Source organism: Tiliqua scincoides, chromosome 7 (assembly GCF_035046505.1).
Source record: "Tiliqua scincoides isolate rTilSci1 chromosome 7, rTilSci1.hap2, whole genome shotgun sequence".
Classification (NCBI taxonomy): domain Eukaryota; kingdom Metazoa; phylum Chordata; class Lepidosauria; order Squamata; family Scincidae; genus Tiliqua; species Tiliqua scincoides.
Window position 1 is genome coordinate 51,656,538 of NC_089827.1, and position 21,581 is coordinate 51,678,118.

Genomic DNA, 21,581 nt, shown 5'->3' on the forward strand with positions numbered 1-21,581 from the left:
TAGATGATGTTAAGGATGGTTCTTATTATATTTAAAAACATAGGTGAGCTGTTAGTCACAAAGGAGCTGTAGCATGCATGAATATGTAATACATGAATGATAGTGCATGTCCGGGTAGATGGGACTCGTCAGCCTAGGAAGGCAGCTCATCTAAGAGAAGGAAACTCTGACCTCAAACCTCCACTGCCTTGTGGCTACATCCAGTTCTGGAAAAGGCTTCAGGAGTCAACCTCGAGGCAAAATCAGGAGCCGGAGTCCCTTAGGCAGTTCATGGCTGAACACAGTCACGTTCTGGCAACTCCTGCGACGCCGCTGGAACCAACCGTATTGGCTTCTGCCTTTCCATTGGACCATTCCAGCGACGTGGAGAGGGGGGATTTGCTGCATGGGTAACAGCCTATCCTCCATACCTTCTTTACCCAGGCTTCGCGCACTGGAGAGGACACTCCAACTTCGCCATACGGCGTCGGCACAACACGGGAAGCAGCAGTTTACCGGTTATAAGTCTTTGCTCGATTGGCGTAGAGCATGACGCCAGGGGCTGCTTCCGACGGTGGGAGAGATCATTGCATCTCATTGGGCAGCTACCGCCCGCCTTAAGCTGGGCAGTCCCCAGCCAGTAAGGTGTTGCCTCGCCACGGTCCGTTAACCTCATGGGGTGCGTGGGGTTTAGGGTGAAAACCGACAAGCGGATCGACAACTCTGCACCATGCAACAGAAAACAGAAAACTACTGCCCTAAAGCTGGGCACCTGGAACATTAGGACAATGACACCTGGCTTCTCTGATGACCTGCAAGAAATAGACGACGCACGCAAAACAGCTGTCATCGACATGGAGCTGAGCAGACTGCAGATGGACATCGTCACCCTTCAAGAGACTAGGCTGCCAGATTCCGGATCTGTCAAGGAGAGAAATTTCTCATTTTTCTGGCAGGGAAAACCACCAAACGAAACCAGGGAACATGGCGTTGGCTTTGCGGTCAGAAATACCCTGCTGAAATCCATCATCCCACCTACTGTGGGAAGTGAAAGAATTTTGTCCCTGCAGCTCCAGTCATCAGCAGGACCTATCACTCTCATCAGTGCTTATGCACCGACTCTGTCGTCTCCAGCAGAAGCCAAAGACAAATTCTATGATGACCTGGCCACCACTGTCAAGAAAATCCCTGTAAAAGAGCCATTGTTCATCCTCGGCGATTTCAATGCTAGAGTTGGTGCTGATAACAGTTCATGGCCCACTTGCTTAGGTCAGTTTGGCACTGGGAGGATGAACGAAAATGGCCAACGCCTGCTAGAGTTTTGCTGTCATCACGGTCTCTGTGTCAGCAACACATTCTTCAACACAAAGCCCCAACATAGAGTCTCTTGGAGACATCCAAGATCAAAGCACTGGCACCAGCTCGACCTGATCCTCACCAGACGCTCCAGCCTTCCCAGCATCAAGATCACACGCAGTTATCATGGTGCTGCCTGCGACACTGACCACTCCCTGGTGTGCAGCAGAGTGAAACTGCAAACAAAGCGACTGTATCACACAAAAAAGGAAGGAAGACCTCGCATTGATACCAGCAAGACCCGGGATCAGAGAAAAGTGGAGGAATTTGCACAAGCGCTTGAGGAATCTCTTCCAGGCCCGGCCGACGCAAACGCATCCAACAGATGGGAACATTTCAAGAATACCGTTTACAACACCGCCTTGTCCATATTCGGCAAGAAGACCAACAAGGTGGCAGACTGGTTTGAAGCCCACTCTGAGGAGTTGACACCAGTCATTGAGGAAAAGAGGAGAGCTCAAGCAGCATACAAGGCCTGTCCCAGTGAGCGCAACCTGCAGGTCCTCCGAACTGCTCGCAGCAAAGTCCAACAGACTGCCAGGAGATGTGCTAACGACTACTGGCTCCAGCTCTGTTCCCAGATACAGATAGCAGCTGACACGGGCAACATCAAGGGGATGTATGATGGTATCAAGCAGGCCCTAGGTCCAACACAGAAGAAAATTGCCCCTCTGAAGTCTGCCACAGGCGAGGTCATCCAGGATCGGGCGCAGCAGATGGAACGCTGGGTGCAGCACTACTCTGAGCTATATTCCAGAGAAAATGTAGTCACCGAAGAAGCACTGAACAACATTGAGTGCCTGCCTGTGCTGGAAGAGCTTGACAGTGAACCAACCCTAGAAGAACTTCACGTGGCCCTGGACTCCCTTGCCTTTGGCAAAGCACCTGGAAAAGACAGCATCCCTGCTGAAGTCCTAAAATGCTGCAAAGAGATCATCGTCACTGAGCTGCATGAAATCCTCTGTCTCTGCTGGAGAGAAGGTGGAGTACCTCAAGACATGAGGGATGCGAACATCATCACGCTGTACAAGAACAAAGGTGACAGGGGTGACTGCAACAACTACCGCGGCATCTCTCTCCTTAGCGTTGTAGGAAAGCTGTTTGCCCGAGTTGTACTAAAGAGGCTCCAGGTACTTGCAGAGAGCGTCTATCCAGAATCGCAGTGTGGATTCCGAGCCAACAGGTCCACCACTGATATGGTATTCTCCCTTAGACAACTGCAGGAGAAATGCAGGGAACAACGACAGCCACTCTTTATAGCCTTCATAGATCTCACAAAGGCTTTCGACCTGGTCAGCAGAGACGGCCTCTTCAAGATTCTCCCCAAGATTGGATGTCCACCCAGGCTCCTCAGCATCATCAGATCTTTCCACAAGGACATGAAGGGCACTGTTGTCTTTGATGGCTCCACATCAGACCCTTTTGACATCCGAAGCGGAGTGAAGCAGGGCTGTGTTCTTGCACCAACCTTGTTTGGGATTTTCTTCGCTGTCCTGCTGAAGCAGGCCTTTGGAACTGCAACAGAAGGCATCTATCTCCGGACCAGATCTGACGGAAAGCTCTTCAACCTCTCCAGACTGAGAGCAAAATCCAAAGTCCAGCTGAAATGTCTGCGTGACTTCCTCTTTGCCGACGATGCAGCTGTCACTACCCACTCTGCCAAAGATCTCCAGCAGCTCATGGATTGTTTTAGCAAGGCCTGCCAAGATTTTGGACTGACAATCAGCCTGAAGAAAACACAGGTCATGGTTCAGGATGTGGACTCACCTCCCTGCATTACAATCTCTGAGCATGAACTGGAGGTTGTCCATGACTTTGTGTACCTTGGCTCAACGATCTCCGACACTCATTCTCTCGATACCGAGCTAAACAAGCGCATCGGTAAAGCAGCTACCACGTTTTCCAGACTCACAAAGAGAGTCTGGTCCAACAAGAAGCTGACGGAACATACCAAGATCCAGGTCTACAGAGCTTGCGTCCTGAGTACACTTCTGTACTGCAGCGAGTCATGGACTCTTCACTCACAACAGGAGAGGAAACTGAGCGCTTTCCACATGCGCTGCCTCCGACGCATCCTCGGCATCACCTGGCAGGACAAAGTTCCAAACAACACAGTCCTGGAACGTGCTGGAATCCCTAGCATGTATTCAGTGCTGAAACAGAGACGCCTGCGTTGGCTTGGTCATGTCGTGAGAATGGATGATGGCCGGATCCCAAAGGATCTCCTCTATGGAGAACTCGTGCAAGGAAAGCACCCTACAGGTAGACCACAGCTGCGATACAAGGACATCTACAAGAGGGATCTGAAGGCCTTAGGGATGGACCTCAACAAGTGGGAAACCCTGGCCTCTGAGCGGCCCGCTTGGAGGCAGGCTGTGCAGCATGGCCTTTCCCAGTTTGAAGAGACACTTTGCCAACAGTCTGAGGCTAAGAGGCAAAGGAGGAAGGCCCATAGCCAGGGAGACAGACCAGGGACAGACTGCACTTGCTCCCGGTGTGGAAGGGATTGTCACTCCCGGATTGGCCTTTTCAGCCACACTAGACGCTGTGCCAGAACCACCTTTCAGAGCGCGATACCATAGTCTTTCGAGACTGAAGGTTGCCAATATATAGTGCATGTGCACTTTTCAGAAAGAGGGGTCAGGTGAAATGCAAAATTGAAACATAGGGAAAAATAGCAGTATTTATGGTGAAGCCCACTGTGGGTCAAGGTAGCCCATAAGTTCCAATCTGTTTTGAGCGGATGGCTTGAGCTGTTCTAAGCTGTTCCTCACATGCTAATCAGAGCGCAAGCCTGATTTATTTTCCATAAGGACCATGTGTCATAATAAATGGACTGGACCATGTCAAGGAGTACATGGAAGGATAAGGCTGGGGAAGAGTTCTGCAAATCAAAAGCTTCAGTGTGGGAGAGGAGTGCAGGTTTCCAGCCTACCGTACAGGTTGGAAGCAGCACATTGACAATTTCAAGTTATCACCACAGCTCAAATTAAGGAGTATCTATGCACATCCACAGTTATTTCCCTCTGTAGTTATGCTTATTGATTCCATGTCCTGTGGAGACTCAACTGCTGGGAGAGGTGTTTATGAAGTGGTGTTGGTTGAGTGAGGCCCACCTTGTATTATTTTTCTGCAGCTCTGAATTTTCAGTCTGTGCAGGAACCATGTGGTCTGAATTTGGTAAGCACTACACAATGACATCCATACATTTTTAACTTCAAGAATAAGATAGAGTGTCTGGTTATCAACCTTCAGTCTTAAAAGACTATGGTATAAGCCTACAGCACCCGGTATTCCTAGGCGGTCTCCCATCCAAGTACTAACCAGGCCTGACCCTGCTTAGCTTCCGAGATCAGATGAGATTGGGCATCTGCAGGGTAACAGAATGCCTAATAGGATAATTAGGAGAAAAGGGGGCTTAGACAAACTTTCTCCAGCTATCCTTGCTGTAGCAATGACTGATATGACACTATTGACCATTCCTGGGTTAGATGGGAATGAAGTTATAAACAAATTAACAAAGTGAAAGTCATTATCAGGAAAGCATTCAGCTATGACCTTGAGCAAAAATTTAATTGGAATTGAACTCTATTATGAATGATGCTTCTGGGTCATTTTGTAGGAGCAAATTATCTTGTGTAAAATTTGATGCCTTTTTGTCATTTGTATGATACTCCTTAGGCACACTGTGGGGTTAGAGGAGCTTCATGGGGAAGATGGAAGAGAGGAAAAGCCTATCACTTGGTTTATGAAAAAATAGACATGAGGTTTCTGGGAGAATTAACTTCAGGAAGGAGGCTAGGATTCAGTGGCTGCCACTGCCTCAAAACTTCCTGGAACCAATGAACTCTTCCTTCACCCCCATTGCCTCCCCATTCTACCCTCCCCAACCCCCATCACCACCTCATTCAGCCCTCCCCTGCTCTCCTTCTGTCTCCCTCACTCCATCCCACCTTCCCCATTGTCCTACCTGTCTTGGTGGGTCCAGGAGGATCCTCTGGTGCACGTGGGATGGCTCTTGCCTTCACACCAGGCAGTGTGCAACTCTGACTCCATCCGCTGTTGGAGTGATCTGCCAGCACTGAAGCACAGTAGGATTGGGCTGCCAGCATGTTTAACAGAATTAACTTCTGTGCTGTGACTTGTAAAGCATTTGAAGAAAAGTATCCTGTAAAAAGGCATCCAGAAATCCTGGCTGTCCTTGGCAGCCAAGATTTCCAGTTGCCACTGAACTTTCCTTGAGTTCTCTGACATACACTGAGGATGCAGGTCTCATTTCTGACTTCTTAGTGCTGTCAGAGCCATTCAGAATATGTTCAAAGCTCAAGGTCAGAACAATTCCATTTCTTCAGTGCAGGCTGAGTTGTTAAATTTCACTGCTCAGATTGATGGGAAAGTGTTATTTTTTTTTTTTTAGTAGATCACAGATTAGAGAGCTAAAAATATTTGTCTTAATTTTTTTAAACATTGTATTGTGGAAATATAAGATGGTCCTTCCCCCCCAGAGAGAGAGAGAGAGAGAGAGAGAGAGGCTGATTTGCAACACCCTATAAAACAGCTACAACCAATTTGTTCAGCCGCAGATAGAGCTCCATTTCCAAAATTGCTCTGGTGCCTGCACAGCCAGAGTTCAGTCCGGTCCAGACTGATTAGACTACTTCGGGCTCAATCCTAACTAGGCTTTGCAAAGTCATAAAGGTATATGCAACAGCATACATGTCTTTACACATCACAAACAGCGCAATGCCAGTGGCTATTTCAGGGATCCCACAGCAAATGGCAGCGGTGGTCCCAGCAGGCTGCCAGAAAGGGTGCCTGAGGCAAGTAAGCTGTCACAGGAAGCAGGTGATGGGCAGGGGGGCAGAACAGGAAGGGGAGGAACAGGGGAGTTTCTGGTCAGGGAGTAGGGACAGTGGAAGGTGGAACGGATGAGGGAGAGGGTAATGATTCCCGGTGGCAGTGACTTGCACCGGATCCTAACCCTGTTCCCTCTCGCTTATTCTCCTTGGTCCTGTGCCAGCAAAATGGCTGGTGAAGATCTGAAGAGACCCATTTGGGCAGCAGAGGCTTGCCCTGGGGCAGGGGTGCCCAAACCCTGGCCCAGGGGCCATTTGCTACCCTCAGGGACCCCTAATCTGGCCCGCAGGGAGCCCTCAGACTCCAATGAGCCTGTGGTCCTCCAGAGATTTGCTGGAGCCTATGTTGACCTGACACAACTGCTCTCAGCATGAGGGTGACTGTTCAACCTTTTGCTTGAGCTGCGGGCCGAGAGCTCCCTCTACTGCTTGCTGTTTCATGTCTGTGAAGCAGCAGTAGCAGCAAAGGAAAGGCTGGCCTTGCTTTGTGCAAGGCCTTTAATAGCCCTGAGCTACTGTGAGATCTTCATTCATTTGTATAAGCTCCACCTCTAATATATTCATTTATGTAAATTTATTCAGATTTGAAATGTAAATTAATTCTTTTTTTCCTGGCCCCCAACACAGTGTCAGAGAGATAATGTGGCCCTCCTGCCAAAAAGTTTGGACACCCCTGCCCTAGGGTAAGGGAACAAGGGTTCCCTTACCCCAAGGGTTCCCTTACTCCAAGAGGACGTCCATGACTGACCTCCTGCAGGTTACAGTGCGCACTCCACTGGCGTGGCTGCATCAATGTGTGCGTGTGGGGGGGGGAAGTTATGATTGGTCTTTCACTTCTTAAGGTTGCCACCTCTTACCAGGAACACTGGGAGCTGCTCTGTAAATCTGTGGTTCCTGCGTAGCTCTTTCTAACCACTTCCTCTGTGCTTTAATCTCTCTCAGTCCTACACAGCAGATGAAGGAAGTGCACAAAAGAGTGAGCAGGATTCAGGAGATGCCATTAAGGAGTGATGGCTGCCTCTCCTTCTGCTTCAAATGGCTATTTAAAGGGCAATAGCCAGTGTCTGGGACAGCAGGTGGCAAATTTTATTCATGAACAGATAATCTGTTGCTTTATATGTGACTGAACTTTACACCCACAATTTCACACAGTGGCAAATCCCTGTGTATGGATGAAGAAAAGGGAGGGAAACTTCTCCCCCCCCCCTCCAGACAGGACCTGCCTAGTGTGATTGCACCCTAACAATATGAATTGCAGACCAAGCCCTTGACCTATTTGTCCATATTTTTCTTATTAAATTTGACAAGCCATTAATAGGTTGAGGTTGAGTTGTTGCAGTGACCCTGTTTTTTAGCTAATAGCAAGAGGAAAAAGCATCTCCAAGCTGTTCATTTGCTGTCCTTGCACACCCCTTCTAGTCTGTGAGGGAGCAGAAAGTGCCTGCAGCGATTCCCTGCTCAGTCCTCACCCCATTAGCTGTTGGATTCTAATGTGGGGCTCATTAGCATAGAAAGGTCCTCACTCTTTGGAGGCCTTTTTTAATAGTAATTCATGACCTAAGGGAGGCTGTTGGCAAACAAGACAGGCCCTCTTAGGGTCAGAGGAGTAAGCCAATTGAGGAGCTAAGCTTTTCAAAACAAAAAATGCAAATTCCCCCAGAAGGAGGGAGAAAAATCAATTGCTGCTGGCTGGACTAATGAAATTCCTCAGGGAGATGCCAGCTGCAGTTGATATATGCAAAATAAATAATGGTGCTGCTTCAGAACCAGGTCTGTTTAAAAAAGACCCACGTACATACCTTTTAGCACTGGACTCCTTGGAAGATTGTTTTGGAGGGAAAAGTAAGGATCCATAATTTTATATTCATCCCTTAAGGATGCTGGATACAGATTCTGAGAGAACTTCTGTACTTGTAAGACTTGCTGAAACAGGTGAAAAGAAAGAGAAAAGAAAAACCAGAAATAGGTGGTGATACATAGAAAATACAAATACAACCTGACTGGGGAGAAACAGAAGGAATACCTGCATAAACCTGCTCACTTTGCAACCTATTAAAGGTATAGGAGCCTTCTCTACCTCTGGATCTGGCAACCCAACCAATAAATTACCTTTATTGTATTGCTTGTTTTTGCTGGTCCAGTGTGTTGGTGTAACCTTTTTCAGTTTTGAAAATACTTGCATCTTATTTGATATATTTGAACAAAAAAATTGCAGATCATTTATCCCCCCTCTCTTTTTAATACTGAAGAGAGACATGCTTTTGATGGAAAGACTCTGCCTTTGAAAGCCTACATAGTTTGAACCATTGGAGATATTTTCACACTGGTTGATGTATCAGACAAGCAACTTCTAGTCCATACCCAGGGCCGGCCCAGCCATGAAGTAGGCTGATGCAGTTTAAGGGGACAACAATATCTCTTTAGATAAAACTGGAAGTCTCACACTTCCTGGTTGCAAAAACTGTGACGGAACATGGTAAGGGGCTTTTCTCACTGCATCAGAGATGGCAGCAGACCTGGGATGGTGTGGTATTGAGCAGCATCCCCAGTTGTGCTGACTCTAAGCATACCTCCCAATTTCACAAATGAAAATAGTTGTCATATCAAGGATCATTACCCAAGCCCCTCTTCGTGTTACAAATGGCTGAGGGTTCTGTTCTGCCCTCTGTATACTATCTTCATTTAATCTGCAATCACTTCTCCTTCACCAATTTAAATAACAGGATGCTGTTTGCTCATTTGTTGTGAGGCTTTAAAAACACCAACATAATTGTTCCATAATAGTTTATCAGTAGTTCAAAATGTACCCTGTTTGCTGCAGTGTGCCAGTGGCAGGTCATGCAGTGCTTGGGGCCTTAGTATTTGCATGTGTTGTTGCTGGAGACAATGCATCTGCTTCCCACAACTCTGACAATTCTAGCTAAACGTTTTTCATAAGGCATCCCCAAAAGGCAAAAAGAGAGACAAAATAGGGGCAGGGTTTACCAGATCAGAAAACGGTAATACTTGCTGGTAAATAGGAACTGGGGCTATAACTAGCCCTTACACAGCCATGGGGGGAACGTCGCGGCATTGTAAGCCCAGTAAATTCCTAGATGAGGGAAGAAGAAAGAGGTTTTTTTCCCCCAACCTGATGTAATGTTAGAAGTTCCTAGGGATGCTGTTACAGTCTCCAGGATTGCTTTCAGAAGTAAATCAGGGAATTGATGCTGATTACTGGAGACACCAGGCCAATCCTAGAGGGTTGGAAACCCTTGCAGGGTTGTTGTAAGGATTGCATCAAGATAATCCATGTGAAGAGCTATGTGCGCTCAGAAAGTACTACACAAATGTTAAGTATTATTATTTTTATTATACTGCCACTTGATTGCTTACTACTTGCTAAATCGTGACTGAACTGACAGCCCAATCCTGAGCTGCCTGGAGCACAGGGCTGCCAGGGTGCCAAAAATGGCTGCCGCGGCATCTTGAGCACAGCTGGGCAGCTGCCGGTGGCTCTGCGGGGGAAAGGGATAGTCAGCATCCCCTGGGTAAGGTAAGTAGCTCCACAATGGAGCCACTTGACTCTGTGGCAGCTCTGAAGCTGCTGCAGAATCAAAAAGTTCCATGTCAGGCCGCACGACCTGACATGGAGCTTGGGATCTGGTGAAGCTGAGCTCCACCAGTCCTGCCCTTCTCCTGCCCTCCTCCTTCCCCCTGCAGAGCCCCTCCCTGCCCTCTCCCACCAAGGAACACCCCCTCCCCCACGCCCCCACCTACCTCTCCGCCACCCCACAGTTTCAGCTAACACTGAGCGGTGGAGCATCAGTTGCTAGCTCTGGTGCTGGGCTGGCGCTATGCCCTGCAAACATGCCTTATGACATTTTTGCAACAGTGCACACCAGTGATAAGTGGGCATGCAGAGCTCAGGATTGGGCTCTGACTCAGCTGAATAGAATTGTGTTTGAGATGATGTGATGTGATATTGAAGTTGGGTGTTTGATCCGTGATGGCTCATTCAAACAAGCAAGCTGTCACTTGAAGCCACACAGTTGTAAAATGTTTAATGTGGATGTGTGAATCGGCCCCCTACTTATTCTGTATTGATATTCAAAATGTTGACATTTGCGTTGCATCAGTTTGGGTTAATTTCATGAGATACAGTGTTTGTGTGTGAATGGATGGGTGAATTGATAGAGTGACAGTCCTCCTTTGAGGCAGGGGAGGTATTCATCATAGGAACTTAATCCATTTTTGCTCAGCCCACTAGTGTACACATTTGGTCCCTGTCATGTATATGCAACATTGAGCATAAATGGCTTAATGGGGACATGAGGCATTACTAAGTCTTCACATGGGAACAGTATGCATTCTTTTCAAAGCTCCAAAGCACCAAAAGATGAAATAAGAAAGAAACTCCCTGATTCTGAATGAGATCTTATTCTCATTCAGTGGGAAGGAAACACTTCGCAGATATTTCACCTGGAATGCCTATATTTTGTCATGTGAAAATGCCAGAATTAAGTTTTGACTTCAATTGGTAAATGCAGTTTACAGAAAGAAATTAATCATGAGCCACATACTAAAAGGTGATATGTATAATCTACCAAGGTAGCTTTCTTACAGAATTTTTAAGGATGCATACACCTCTTTCTTTTCCTTTTTTAAACCAAAGACTGCTCAGAAGATTGCTTTCCAAGCACAGTACCCAAGTGACTGTGGATAGATAGTGCTGAGAAATTCAGTACTTGGGGGAGAGTATATTGGTTTGGGTGAGTCATCCATTGCTGAAAAACTGGATGACACATTATTGCAGTAACAGATTTGAGAGAGCAAGTTTTGTTTCCTTAAGACACAGGCTGCAATAGAACATATCCTTTTCTTTTGCAATGGGGGCCTGCAGTATGACAACACTCAGTCAACCCCAACAGGTGCTGTAAAGACACATATCAAATACACATTTAATGGGGCTGCCTCTATTCTGGTCTTAAAAGGTCTTGTGTATTTTCTTGTCATTCCTTTGTTTACTATACTTTGCTGTGAGATGTCACAACCTGCTTTCCATGACCTTTCATTTTAGGTATTATTCTGAAATCAAGGAGAGTATTTGTAGAATTCTGACCTTAGGGTGGGTTGGGACAATCCATTGTCTCATTCAGGTGGTCAGTGCTAACACCAGGGTTTGGGGTATTTCGGGTCATACCCAGATCTGGGAATCTCTAGTGCTTGTGTGTGTGCTCCCCTCCCCCATAGAGCAATCTCAGAAGGTACCTTATGGATACTGAGAGGCATCTTCCAAGATTGTTCTTCTCAATTTCCTGGACCTGGTCAGGGGAATGAAAGAAGCTATCTCGGGTGGGGGGGATGCTTTCCCTCAACACTCTGGCAGTGCCAAAGAGGAGACAACTTCCACCATTGCTCCACCTTTGCTCCACCATTGCTACACCTGATCATTTCCACCTGGAAATGATCCTGGATCCTGCTGCATAAAAAGCAGATATTCTGCCACTGAACTATCCCACTACCACTGAGCTATGGCCCAATTTGAGGTCATATCTCCTGTCCAAATCCAAGACTCTTTCCTGTTGGTCTTTCTGACTCCCAGAATATGATCGCCGTGATTGATTTAACTCATGGCCTTAAACACTGTGACCCCCAAATCTGGAGGAGCCAGTACTTCTCATACATTCTAGCTGTCATGTATGTGCTTTCTGCGCCAGTACATGCTTAATGATGTGCCAGCTGTGCCTTATCACAGATGGGATAGAGATGGGAAGAGAGGAAACCTATTTGGAAATTTAGCACCTTATGGTAGGAGAATAACCAGTCTTATTAGCCTGTCCAAACTTGTCAGAAAAACAGTACCCACAAAGGGCAGTTCCTCAGATGATATGAAGATTAGAATGAAATAGTGAGTGAATTGGTGCAGCAGCACTTTCAAGCTTTGAAAGAGACATTCTGGATGCAGAAATAAATTGCTTCTCTTAACATCGAAGGGTGCAATCAGTCATTGCCCATCTTGGAATGCTTGAGAAGTTGATTCTGATGCCCAGACACAGTGCCTGTCTTGGCAGTACCATAAACAACATGTGGAGGATGACTGAGAGCATTGCAAGTTGAAGGTTAGGAAAACCTTGTCTAAATTTCGTTGCAGCTGCTACTGCTACTAGATATTTTTTTGGTTGTAGTAGAGTGCTCAAGCTCTTTAGGAGTGACACAATCTGCAGTGATGTCACTAGGGGGTGCTGCCCACACTGTCTTATGCGCACAGTGGGGTGATGTTCAAGAGAGGGTGATATCTAGTGACCAAAATGGCGGTTTGTAGGAATAATACCATCATGTTATATACCATTTGATGCATAATTTACAGCAGAATTGCAATGAAACAACTGGAGTGAAATATCTCAACTCTGTCAAAAGTTATGGCCAAAAAACAAAAATGCAACTGTCTTACATAACTAAAAAGTACATTTCATTAATTCAAAACAGACCAAGGAGACTGATTGTTCGAAGAGCAAATGAAATGTTATTATGACACAGCATGGAACCACTAAGGTGTGAGTAAGGTGATACCCTTGGGGGGGGGGAGAGGTGGCACTACTATTGACCAAAATCGCTAAAACTGTGGTTTCTAGGAATAATGCCATCATGTTATATACCATTCAGTGTGTAATTTACAGAAGAATGCAATGAAACAAACCACTTTGAAATATCTCTATCAAAAGGTATGACTAAGGAAAGGCCTTATAATGCTATATTGCCATTTTTAGAGGCATCTCCTCAGTAACTGCATGTTTGTTCATAAGTAGAGGTGGGAGAAAATGGTTTTATTTCTTCTTGAATTTCAGTGTTTTCGAAAAGTTAGAAGTGCAGAAAGTGGCGCTATGTGTTTTTATTCAAAATTTACAAAATTTCCCCATGGCTTATAGAATGATTAAAAAAAAAAAAAAGATTCACAACCCAGAAGTGGGTTGCGATCTTTTTTTTTTACATTCTACAAGCCTCAGAGAGCCCTGCAGAGGACTCCACAGGGCTTCCTGCACCCAGCAGCCTTAGTGCTGGAAAGTTGGTTAGGATTGCACCCAAAATGAACAGAAGAATAGACTTTTTCAGTCAAATGGCACAAATGTGTTTCAAAGGTGGTATAGCAAAATTTGTGGTGGATTTTGAGGGTTAATAACCAATTTCACGAGTCAACTATCAAATTTAATATTTGAGTTTCCAATGCAAGCTCTGATCATGTAAATTAAATTTATAGTATCTGGACCTTAGACTTCAGTGACACAGATTTGCAGGTGTATTTTGAATTAAGAGAGTTTATTTAATGGCTACTATAAATGCTACTTATTCTAGAATACAGCATTTTTGTGGATACTTTAGAATTCACTTTGTAGAATAAAACAATACAAAACAAAACCAAAAAAACAAAAACAAAAACCCACAGTCTTTTTAGTAGTACCACAAATGTCAATTCCCATATTAATGTAGAATTTTAAAAATGAAATCAATGCAGGTTTATTATTGTAGTTTTTAAACTCTGTCATGTTGTTGTGGTTCTACTGTTTAGTTGGGGTGGATGGTTTATTTTGTTTGAAGGAAGAGCTTCTTTTGATTCGGTCTGCGTATTGGAGTGTGGTGTTCCATCAGCATATATTGCTGGTTTGGAACAATGCCTTCTGTATAACTTTGGGGGGTGGAGGTTGTTTGGGGAGCTTCAACTACCAATAACTCATTTCTAAAAAGACAGTTTTAAAGGCTGCTGTAAATTCTCTGCCTGTTGGCATTTCAGACTTGAAAAAAGATTGAACATGGAGTTTTATTAACTGTAGCCATAGTAATTTCAGATGCTGGTTATGCTGGAAGCTTTTTTGACACTTTATATTCGTAATGTTCTGAGTGTGTCCAAGGCAATGTGATCTATAGCTTTTAATTAGCTAATGGGTTGAATCCCTCAATAAAAATTCTAACTGCATCCAATCTTTTTAGAATAGAAACTGTTTTCCTTAATTTGAAATAGGGCTGCAAAAGTTTCAGGCTAAAGCTCCAAAGGGATGCCAGACCTCTCTACTGACACAAATAGCATAGTGAATTTAGAAAAAAGGACCTTATTTTATTATAAACTATCTCACAGCCCAATCCTATCCCCCCCCCGCCACAGGCAACTTGTGCCGGTGCTATCCCCTCCAATAACCTCCGGCACACCCCTTTTCTCTCCTCAAAATTTTACCAGCGAAGGAGCTGGTGCAGGTTTGAAGAGACCTATTGCTAGTCAAGGGGCTCACAGATTATTTAACCCCACACAGATTCTAACTTTTCAGGTTATTATCTTCTGCTTGTCAAGCAGAGAGATTTTTTTGTGATGGTGAAAGAGCAGAGTTACATTAGTTAAGCGGAAAATTCAGCTTTCATCTCTGGAATCAGAGATTGGGCAGGAGTGACACGCATTTACTGGCTTCTAGCTACTTCTCATTGGTCAACGGCGCAAAGTCATTTCATCTCACTGTTTACCATGCAATGTGCTTGACAGCCTCTCTCTCAGGGGGAGGACGGACTGATGCGCTAGAAAAGAAGGAGGAACAGGACAGGAGTGCCCTCTGAGGGGAGCCTGCAGGGAGGAATGTACAGGCCAGCTGCTTGTTTAGCTAATTTCAGTGCTATCTGACCTAACATTTCATCTCGTGTTATTTTGTTAAAAAGGTGGAATAGTATGGCTACATAGATTACAAGAAAACAGTCGACATTTGAGTTAACACCTAGGTAATAGCATATTCTTAGTCACTTTATCTGCAGCATTGTTTTAAAGTGTCAGTTCCTACATATACATCAGATATAAAGTGCAAGTCTACAACTTTTCATGATGTTCAGATATTTTCAGTCACTGTATCTGCAGCATTTTTAAAGTGTCATTTTCAACATATCTAGTGTATATGGTTTCATCCAGTCTTTTCACAGAAACTTAAAGCCACACTGTTATATTTAATGTTTACCCTTATTTTGTGTATCAAGCCCTTTAAGTGCATATAATGCCATTTTCATCTAATAAGAGACATATTCCAAATACGTCTAGATACAAGATACAAATGCTGGACGGATGCAGTAATTAGGGGATTGTCCACACAAACCTGAGGCATCATGCTCCAACTTCTTTGTGGTTTGTGCAACCTTTTAAAAAAGTACATTCATACAATAGATCAGGGGTGTGAAACTCGTTTCATATAGTGGACTGAATAGCATTCATGGCATCTGCTGAGGGCCTGAAGTGACATCATTATGCAGGAAGTGACATCATTAAGCACATGTTGGCCAGAAATACGCACTTTGTTATCCCATAGAAACTCATTAGCTGCAAATGATGGAAGGGAAAATGTGCAGAACTTTTCATAATTTCAAGATACAAGAGAGCTCATTTATCAAGCTGGGAGAGCCTAATTATAACGGGGTCCAGATAAATTGCTTCTGGGGTTCACATTTGGCCCATGGGCCTTATGTTTGACACCCCTGCTGTAGGTAGCTTGGAACCCAGGTATCTGAATGACAGGGATGGGAACGTGAGACAGTGATTCAGACTCACGTCGCGAAAATGCACATTTTTTGGTGACTCATTGACTTGTAAGTTGCATGCATGGAAGACTCTGTAAAACACTCAAATCAAGGGTCCCCTGACTCGGCACTCATACCCACACTTGCAGACTTGAGTCTGCCTGTGCCTGGGTGTGCTCGCTTACTGTTTTCACAGAGTGAAAATCCTAGTGGCGCCAGCATTCAGACCGGGCGAGCAGCAGGGAGTTCCAGCTTGAAGGCAGGGAAGGGTTAATGTTTTCCTCTTGCAATGAATAGAAGGATGGAGGCAGGAGCAGGTCTCTGACAGGAAGGAAGGAACTGTTGGACGAAGGAGAAGGAGCCCAAGGGGGTTCTTGCCTTTCAATTGGCTGCAGAACCCCAGGGAGGGAGAGAAAGGTGGCAGGGAAGTTAGAGGGGACGGAGGCAGTTTGTAGCAATCACACTTTCCTCCTCATGGCTGTTATTTGAGCAGAGGAAGTCTCATTGAATGATCGGCTACAGTGGGACTACTTCTGAGTAGAGCTACCAAGGATCAGGTTGTCCTGGTAAGCCTTGCAGCTGCTGCACGTGACTATCCTCCCTCTTGCCACTTCTGTCCCCACTCTCTCGCAGTCCCTCCCATTCCCTCCCACCCTTTTTACAAGTGGGATGGGGCAGCAGGGGAGTCTTTAAAGTGAACCTCCCACATAAGAACATAAGAACAGCCCCACTGGATCAGGCCATAGGCCCATCTAGTCCAGCTTCCTGTATCTCACAGCAGCCCACCAACTGCCCCAGGGAGCACACCAGATAACAAGAGACCTCATCCTGGTGCCCTTCCTTGCATCTGGCATTCTGATACATAGCCCATTTCTAAAATCAGGAGGTTGCACATACACATCATGGCTTGTAACCTGTAATGGATTTTTCCTCCAGAAACTTGTCCAGTCCCCTTTTAAAGGCATCCAGGCCAGATGCCATCACCACATCCTGCGGCAAGGAGTTCCACAGACCGACCACACGCTGAGTAAAGAAATATTTTCTTTTGTCTGTCCTAACTCTCCCAACACTCAATTTTAGTGGATGTCCCCTGGTTCTGGTGTTATGTGAGAGTGTAAAGAGCATCTCTCTATCCACTTTATCCTTCATGTGCATAATTTTGTATGTCTCAATCATATCCCCCCTCAGGCGTCTCTTTTCTATGCTGAAGAGGCCCTTCCTTTCCTCATAAGGAAGGTGCCCCAGCCCAGTAATCATCTTAGTCGCTCTCTTTTGCACCTTTTCCATTTCCACTATGACCTTTTTGAGATGTAGTGACCAGAACTGAACGCAATACTCCAGGTGTGGCCTTACCATCGATTTGTACAAGAGCATTATAATATTGTTTTGTTCTCAATACCTTTCCTAATGATCCCAAGCATAGAATTCGCCTTCTTTACAGCCTCCGCACATTGGGTCGACACTTTCATCGACCTGTCCACCACCACCCCAAGATCTCTCTCCTGATCTGTCACAGACAGCTCAGAACCCATCAGCCTATATGTGAAGTTTTGATTTTTTGCCCCAATGTGCATGACTTTACACTTACTTACATTGAAACGCATCTGCCTTTTTGCTGCCCATTCTGCCAGTTTGGAGAAGTCCTTCACAATCACCTCTGGTCTTTACCACTCGGAAAAGTTTGGTATCGTCCACAAACTTAGCCACCTCACTGCTCTACCCTGTCTCCAGGTCATTTATGAAGAGGTGGAAAAGCACCGGTCCCAGGATAGATCCTTGGGATCACCGCTTTTCACCTCTCTCCATTGTGAAAAATGCCCATTGACACCCACTCTCTGTTTCCTGGTCTTCAACCAGTTCCCAGTCCAGGTGAGGACCTGTCCTCTAATTCCCTGAGTGTGGAATTCTTTTTCCACACTTTTCAAATAATTCTAAAAGGTTCGTTAGGCAAGAGTTACCCTTACAGAAGCCATGCTGATTCTCCCTCAGCAAGGCTTCTTCGTCTATGTGTTTTGAGATTCTATCTTTGATAAGGCATTCCACCACCTTACCCAGAATAGATGTTAGGCTGACCGGCCTATAGTTCCCCTGGTCCCCCCTCCTTCCTTTTTAAAAAATTGGTGTGACATTTGCTATCCTGCAATCCTCTGGCACCATGACTGTTTTGAGGGACAAGTTACATATTTTAGTTAAGAGATCAGCAACTTCATTCTTCTGTTCCTTAATAACTCTTGGGTGGATGCCATCTTGGCCCAGTGACTTATTGATCTTTAATTTATCAATGAGGTCTGAAACATCTTCTCTTTTAACCTCTATCTGACATAATTCTTTGGTCAGGAGGGGCCGTTCGGGCAGCGGTATTAGCCCAAGGTCTTCTGCTGTGAAGACAGATGCAAAGAACTCATTTAATTTCTCTGCCATCTCTCCTTTTATCTCCCCTTTGCCTCCCTCACCATCCAGAGGGCCAACCGCTTCTCTGGCGGGTTTCTTGCTTCTAACATATTTGAAGAAGCTTTTATTATTCCCCTGAATGTAGCTGGCCATGTGTTCCTCATAGTCTCTCTTGGCCTCCCGTATCACCTTCTTACATTTCTTTTGCCACAGTTTATGTTCCTTTTTATCCTCCTCATTAGGGCAAGACTTCCATTTACAGAAGGAAGCTTCCTTGCCCTTCACAGCCTCTCTAACTTGGCTGGTTAGCCATGCGGGCACCCTCATGGACTTAGTTGAGCCCTTCTTCCTTTGTGATATACACCACTGCAGGGCCTCTATTACTGTTGTTTTAAGCAGCCTCCATGCACTCTGGAGAGATTGGACTCTTTTTACCTTCCCTTTCAACCTCCTAACCAGCCTCCTCATTTGAGGGAAGTCTGCTTGTCGGAAGTCAAGGGCTTTTGTGAGAGATTCGCCCTGTATTCTTCCCCCAACGTGCATGTCAAAACGGATCTCAGCATGATCACTGTTCCCCAATGGCTCAGTAACATTGACATCTCCAACCAGGTCCTGAGTACCGCACAATATTAAATCCAGAGTCACCTGTCCTCTGGTGGGCTCCATGACTAGTTGCTCTAAGGCACAGTCATTTAGCATGTCAAGGAATCCTTTTTGTGACCAGAACACAAATTGACCCAGTCAATATGAGGATAATTGAAATCCCCATGATTACAACCCTGTCCCTCCTTGTCACCTCTCTAATGTGTTTCCTCATTCCGGTCCCCTTCCGGTTTCTGGTCTGGAGGATGATAGTACGTTCCCAGTATTACATTACTCCTCAGGCCAGGTAATTTAACCCACAGAGATTCTATGGTGGAGTCAGACCTGCCTTCAATCTCTACTTTGCTGGATTCTATCCCTTCCTTAATGTAAACGGCCACCGCATCTCCAACATGCGGCTCCCTGTCCCTCCTGTAGAGTTCATAGCCCGGGATTGCGGTATCCCACTGATTTTCCGCATTCCACCAGGTTTCCGTTATGCCCGCTATGTCAATGTTTTCCCTAGTCACCAGACATTCCAGTTCTCCGTCTTTGCTCAGAGTCTTCAGGTATTTGCATAAAAGCATTTGTACATGAAATGCCCCAGGATGGGCTTATTGGCTCCTTTGTCCCTGCATCCTCTCATTGTGCCAAACCATCTATCACATCACACATACACAGAACCTGGCAGCAGCTTTGTTTTCTCCTCAGTGGGCTTTTTAAGGGGGGGGGGGCTCAACTTGAATCCTTTAGAGTTGCAAAGGGTGACTCAGCAGAAAGTGCTCCTGTTATTACTCTTTTTCGAATCAAGAAGTCACGGGGGGGGGGTGTCTCTAGACTCAACTTGAGTCAAGTCCCGCTGGATTTTCCCATTCCTGCTGAATGACTACCTGACAGTAGCGGAGCGAGGGGGGTGGACCTGTAAGTGCTGGACGGCTCAGAAACTTGCTATGTAAGCTTCCCCTCCCTTTGCTCTCGGAGCCTGTCTGGGGGTGAACGCAATGTGGATGCGATGCCTGCATTACTCTTGCTCCTCTGAATGGTCCCAGGAGCAAGGTGGAGGGGCAGCTTACAGAGTCTCAGAGCTGTGCGAGACTTACAACTCTGCCCGCCTCCGCACAGTAATTGCCACCTGATTTCACCTGCTCAAATACTAAGATCATCTAAGGCACTTCTCCTAGTGGTACTCTTGCAGAGGGTAGTTGGTGACTGGAGAAAATGTCTTCTCTACTTGATGTGAAATATTTTGTGATTTTGTGTAGGCACTGGGTAAAGATTTATTTACTCAGACTTAACGTATGAACGTTTGTAAGGTAAGGGAACATTAATACTGCTTTTGTATTTTGACCGTTGTAGTCTGCCCTGGACGTTTTCTAAACTGAACTTAGAAATGAAATGTAAATATAGGTATTTCATTTCTTGATATGATACATAGAAAGTATCATGCCTTCTACAGAGTCGGATCATTGATCCATCAAACTTAGCACTGGTTATACTGACTGGCAGCAGCAGCTCTCCAGGGGTTTGGCCAGGGGTCTTTCCTGAAATATTTCAGCCATTCTCTTCTGAAGAGCACAAAAAGTCAGCATCGCATTGATCCCCACTCACCTGGGGGCATTAAATTCTTCTAGGCAAAAATCTTGTCAAATTGATTGTTCAACTGTCCTATGACTCATATAAGTATGCAGTATGTAGGTGCACAGATTAGAAAGTTGGAGAGGAAAGGGTTATTTTCCCTGAAAATATATAATATTATATAATAATATATTTTATATTATTATATAATATATAATAACCCTGAAAGGGTTATTTTCCATTCTCCCCAAGCAATGGAATAAGTCCTGACCCAAGCTTTCATATGAACCCAGAACCATGGCAGTGGTGGTTTCTATTCCTTTGAATTTTGTTGCCATAAATACCAATCTGGGAGGTGGGGAGAGCATTGCTAGGGAATGTGCTGCCACAAGATGTGGTGACAACCACCAGCTTAGATGTCTTTAAAGAGAATTAGAAGATTCATAGAGGACAAGTCTATCAATGGTTACCAGTCATGATGGTATACTGCTCTCTTCATGTTCAGAGGTAGTGTGTCACTGAATATAATTTTCTGGAGGGCAATTGTGAGGAAGGGCTGTTTCCTTTATGTCATAAGAACATAAGAACATAAGAACAGCCCCACTGGATCAGGCCATAGGCCCATCTAGTCCAGCTTCCTGTATCTCACAGCGGCCCACCAAATGCCCCAGGGAGCACACCAGATAACAAGAGACCTCATCCTGGTGCCCTCCCTTGCATCTGGCATTCTGACTTAACCCATTCCTAAAATCAGGAGGTTGCGCATACTCATCATGGCTTGTACCCCATAATGGATTTTTCCTCCAGAAACTCGTCCAATCCCCTTTTAAAGGCGTCTAGGCTAGATGCCAGCACCACATCCTGTGGCAAGGAGTTCCACAGACCAACCACACACTGAGTAAAGAAATATTTTCTTTTGTCTGTCCTAACCCGCCCAACACTCAATTTTAGTGTATGTCCCCTGGTTCTGGTATTATGTGAGAGTGTAAAGAGCATCTCCCTATCCACTCTGTCCATCCCCTGCATAATTTTGTATGTCTCAATCATGTCCCCCCTCAAGCGTCTCTTTTCTAGGCTGAAGAGGCCCAAACGCCGTAGCCTTTCCTCATAAGGAAGGTGGCCCAGCCCCGTAATCATCTTAGTCGCTCTCTTTTGCACCTTTTCCATTTCCACTATGTCTTTTTTGAGATGCGGCGACCAGAACTGGACACAATACTCCAGGTGTGGCCTTACCATAGATTTGTCCCGCTTGTGAGCTTCTCAGAAACAGTTGGTTAGCCTCTGTGGGATACAGGATGCTGGACTAGATACATTTTTGGTCTC

At 45.4% G+C, this 21,581-nt stretch overlaps 1 protein-coding gene and 1 pseudogene across 3 annotated transcripts in view; one reads left to right on the top strand and one right to left on the bottom strand.

Moving 5' to 3' along the window:
- Nucleotides 1-21,581, top strand: part of ABTB3 (ankyrin repeat and BTB domain containing 3) — a 234,082-nt gene that overhangs the window by 77,884 nt on the left and 134,617 nt on the right. The gene's annotated exons all lie outside the window — the stretch shown is intronic.
- Nucleotides 4,611-4,733, bottom strand: LOC136658029 (5S ribosomal RNA; annotated as a pseudogene).